Source organism: Priapulus caudatus, unplaced genomic scaffold (genome assembly GCF_000485595.1).
Source record: "Priapulus caudatus unplaced genomic scaffold, Priapulus_caudatus-5.0.1 Scaffold117, whole genome shotgun sequence".
NCBI lineage: Eukaryota > Metazoa > Priapulida > Priapulimorpha > Priapulimorphida > Priapulidae > Priapulus > Priapulus caudatus.
The window spans coordinates 136167-141243 of record NW_014577178.1 but is presented as its reverse complement, the minus strand read 5'-3'; the positions used below and the strand labels follow the sequence as shown (position 1 = coordinate 141243).

Below are 5077 nucleotides of genomic sequence, written 5' to 3'. Positions count from 1 at the left end.
TGTGTGTGTGTGTGTGTGTGTGTGTGTGTGTGTCTGTGCGCGAGAGAGATTGTATGATGTATATAGTATGCGATCTTTAGTATGTATGTGCGTACGTGCGTGCGTGCGTACGTGCGTGCGTGCGTGCGTGCGTGTATGTGCGTGCGTGCGTGCACGCAAATGCCATAAGAACGGATCCCGGGCTCCAGGATCAGGGGACTCTGGTTTCGTGACTCCTCCCACAAAAAGTGGGCACGCACCCGCGTTTCGATATTCGATTTTTTTTTACAAAAGTTTGCGGCATTTAAAGTAATAAAATTTTAAGTTGTTAATTAAAAGTCCCCTCCTCTAAAATAAAAAATTGGGAAGGTTAATTTTATGAGGTAATTGCATTCATTCTCACATTAAGACGAGTAGTGAGGCAGACTCCATTGCTTTAAAAAGTGCATTTCGGTTATAAAAATCTCGTTACTGCCTTGAAGGGGGAGACGGTATTTGTTCTCTCTAGAATATGGCGCGGGGCGTATATATTTATCCCATAATTATGATGACAACACAGAGTGGAATAATAGTTATATGCATGGTTTTGATTTTGTTTCTAAATACATGAACTGAGTTTACACGCAACTCAAAATAACAACTTAACTTTGTACAACAAATGATATATATATATATAAATATAATAGCAGAATGTGACATCAAAATAATACTAGGTCTAGGTAACAGAATCTGAAGATCACTTTTACGATCTTCGTTCTAAATCAATACAGCGGCGAGATAATATAATGTCCCGAATCTCAATGAGTTCAAACGCGATAGATGCTTAACACTAGCAAGAGTCAATAACGTCGTCAAACACCTAGCCGCATTTTCAGGCAGCCAGCCAGCCAGCAGCCACACAGACACAAGCACACGCGTATTATGCGTTCGTCCACACAAACCAGCAGAGCACGAACTTGTGAGCAGCTAGTTCGCTCTCTGTTGTACCATTGGTCCTAGGCGACGCTTGGTACTCCGACCTCTCATTCGCCTGCGCCAGTACAAAATAGTTCCAAAACATTGTCAACTTAAGCATAACGCACATAGTAACACAAATAAATGCAAATGGCAAGAATGCATAGGGCGCTATCTTAACACCACGTGTTGTAGTTGTTAATTTTAAACAAATCCACGCGACTAACGCGACGATATATTCTGGCGGAAGGGTACAAACCCAAGCCAGAGGTGATCAGTGAGATTGAAGCTGTACAAAGAACTTGCAAGTTGTGTTGTGATCAGTGGACGGACTTACGTTTTCACCGGATTCCCATATATTACGTGGGGATCTACGATTTCAAAAGCTGGCAGTTCACGAAGAGGAAGCAGGGCCGGTGATCGGTAGAATCAGCGTGAATTTCTTCATTTGATTCCGCTGTTTTTAAGGTAAATCGTGAAAGATGGTTGGCCCATGCCTGCCGCCATAGTCGGCCATGTTTCTGCCTTGCATAGATGTTATTGTTAGGTTTAATGAGTGCTACGAATTGTAGCTAACTTTAAAAAGCTTGATTAATAGGCACGCCTTATTGGATGATATTTAAATACTATATTCGTGCATGATAACTCTTCGGTCTTAAATAAATATTAAGTACGATTATATTTTGTTCGCTGGGAGTGGAGCGATGCATTCAAAACCGTCCAATCTATTCATCTTCTCCTTTCTCATCTAACCGCGTTACGTGCACTCGTGCAGTGAGACTGTGATGTTTTAGACAGCAATAAGCCAGTCTCTCACTGTGCATTCATGTGTCATTTAATTATGTGAAATAGTTTTAAAAGTGAAAAATACTTAGAGTACGCACAGTTAGTTTCCGAAATTTTTATGAAGCTGACATACACATTGTTGTACATGTAAGTTCACATCGTTGTTGACGTAACAACCTATACAGTACATAAACCACCGTTATCACTATCAGTATGGTGTAGTACATATCTCTAGAAATAATTGTGCAAAGCGAGCCATCCAACCTAGTTGCACGTGTAAATATTTCAATGGTAAATGTCTTACAAGTGCACTCATTTGCTTTGGTAACTGCCTAATATTCTTGAGCAAAATTTGTTTTGTTTTTTAATGAATGCGACATCTATAGAGCCAGAGTTAAACACATGCATCTTCTTTACATTTTCCAAATTGTTCAGCATCAGGTCAGCTTGCATGCATGTGTCTCAGACTCTCAGTGTATAGTGAGTGCCTGGGTGATCACTGGCGGTATCTTCAATATTTTTAACGCTGTGGCTATATGCCGGCAGCCTGGCACGGTCTTCGATTTCCTAAATGCCCGGCAGTTCCTAACCCTAACCCTAACCCTTGTTTACTTGAGATAACGCTGAAAATTAAAAACTGCCGGGCATTTAGGAAATCGAAGACCGTGCCCGGCAGCCGTCAGATATATGCCGGCTGCCGGGCATATAGCCACTCTGTATTTTTAATCTAGTCAGATATTGAGAAAAATGTGTCACATAAATGTTGGACTACAACAGTTGCAATTTAGTGTAACGTTTGAGAATTGTATCGTAGGTAAATTGCAGGAGCTGACATATTGCATTTGTTTGTATAAGTATGGCAGTGTTATTGTTATAAATAAGTGTAAATTGAGAAAACATGAATGGTAATTGTCTAATATTCGCTACAAAAAAGATTATGCACTAGCAAGTACACTACTTAATAGAGTAGGAAGTAATGATAGTTGATGTTAAGTCATGTGTAGGATTGTAGTATTCTATATATACTTTTAACTGTATATGTGATTTATGTACTTAGTTTATAAAAGTGTTGGGTATTAATTATATCACATAAGTGAATTAATCTGTTTTATTAATTTCTTTCAGGTGTGAGCCCGATTTCTTTTAGTATAGGCAACAAAAATGAATCATGCACCTGGGCATGTTCCGGATAAAGAACTAGACGATCTACTTGATTTTAGTGCTGTAAGTAAAACTCCATATTGTATTATTTACATTTCAACATTTTAATGCATCGGAGCTACAAACCACTTTTATATAGCTTTGATTACCATGTCTGTATCCTGCTTTCCATGCAAAAAGTACATTTTTGAAGCAGGCAGAGATTTATTTTAAATATGTGTAAACAAAATGGACATGTCTGGTGGTTAGAGGAAAACAGGATGCATATATGCCTGTAATTATGAAAGTCTAATGAATTAATTGCAATTTGCAATATATACATGCACATGTGGTGAAATGTAAATCTGCGCATTTATGCACGCTTTAATCTTAGCCATACTTTATCAATGAACATTATAAATATAAGGTAGCATTATACGTAAGACACATACTTTCGCATTTGGGTATATGAATGTATCCACTCTAAATATGAAACATGAAAGCATAATAACCCAATGTAAAAATCTCATTTATTTACCAGTTTAGCTTTATAACACATAGTGTACTAAAATAATTACAGACTAAAAGGGGAATGCTAATAATTTGCAGTTTCTGTAAGGGACAGTTTAACTTTAATGTATACTTCATCTTGTAACTGTAAGTATGAACTGTGGTGAAAGGGCTGTCTGCTAAGGTTTTCCTGTGACTGGCCATCCTGTATGCATGACATATGCAAGAGATATATATGGCTGTACAGTAATTTTAAAACAAGCTTTTATTATGGAGATGTGAGGCTATCAAATTGCGACTGCCGTAAATAAGCAGTGGGCAATATGAATAGACTATTGAGCATGATTGCATAGCCTCCAAACATACAAGTGAGAATACGCATAATTCAGTAGGCATTCTATCTCTCCAGGCTGAATTATGCTACATGTACTATACAAATGTACATAAATATTTTTAACAGTTGGGTTTAGCTAGTGCTTAATACATGAATATAAATTTAGCTACAATTATGCACATGTCTATCCACACACACACATGCGCACATGGTGAGAGTGCTCGGTTGTTCTGTTCGTTATGGATGTGTTCCTGATGACCATGACAAACAGTGATATATTTATTATACAATAACACTCCCAACCCACTTTCGTATAGGTATCATTCAAGATACCATCACAAGGAATGTATGTTACACTGGCATATTATTACTCATTATTTTGATAATAATATAAAATGCATTACTGTACAGTATTACTATAATTCATTTAATTGTTATATTTGTTATTATATTATTTATTATATTATATTATTAGTAGAATTATAAATGTGTGTGCGTGCGTGCGTGCGTGCGTGCGCGTGCACGCGTGTGCATCGTGATACTTGGTCATGCAGGACAGGTGTACATAAAAGCATGAAATCATCACGGTAAAGATGAGTCATCGAGTTCTACACATATATGCACTGCAGTCACGATTATCTTGTACGTGGGTAGATAAACTCTTAGAAGTTATTCACGCATCAACTCCAGTAGTAATACTATTTTATAGGGAGTTACATGGCATCAGCGTGTTTTTCACTACCTGGGTCCGTGGGCGTAATTATGCTTCATAGAGCAGTATTCAGCTTGTAGTTGGCAGGTAAGCGCGCAGCTCATGTGTGCAGACATTTCGTGCAAGGTCATTCTTGGATTGAACAGAGTCGTGCGTCGTGCACCGGTCGCGTGCCAACTTACGAAGACAAAGGTTTGGCGCAACTAATAGTTGCCCGTGGGCGGGTTTTCGGCTGTGGACTATTAACCACGGGAAATGCAAGCGCATGGAGAACTTGAACCAGTTTTATGTCGGAAATTTTTATTGGCCATCTGCAGAGCTCTCTATGTATGGGTTATATTAATGACCTGGCTCCAATTAAATTTGCATGTTGTATGCCACTACTGACAAGTTTATGCTAGATGCAAATACAAGAAGTTTGATGAAATTCAAGGAATTTTTACCTAGCAAGATGCAATTTACTAATTCTTGGTGTGGTGTATAAGAATTAACATTGCAGCATAGAAAATTATTATCCACCATGCCGGTAGCATTCTTGTTGAGACTGTCATTGACTCTTTTTCTCTCTCTCTCTCTCTCTCTCTCTCTCTCTCTCTCTCTCTCTCTCTCTCTCTCTCTCTCTCTCTTCCTCTCTCTCTCTCTCTCTCTATCTCTCTCTCTCT

The 5077-nt window shown here is 38.4% G+C and overlaps 1 long non-coding RNA gene across 1 annotated transcript in view; it reads left to right on the top strand.

The window, feature by feature from the left end:
• Nucleotides 1–1123: 1123 nt before the first annotated feature.
• Nucleotides 1124–5077, top strand: part of LOC106805551 — a 46331-nt gene continuing 42377 nt past the window's right edge. The window contains exons 1-2 of the long non-coding RNA XR_001393442.1: nucleotides 1124–1401; nucleotides 2845–2943. This is a non-coding gene — a long non-coding RNA (uncharacterized LOC106805551). The remainder of the gene's footprint in view (nucleotides 1402–2844; nucleotides 2944–5077) is intronic.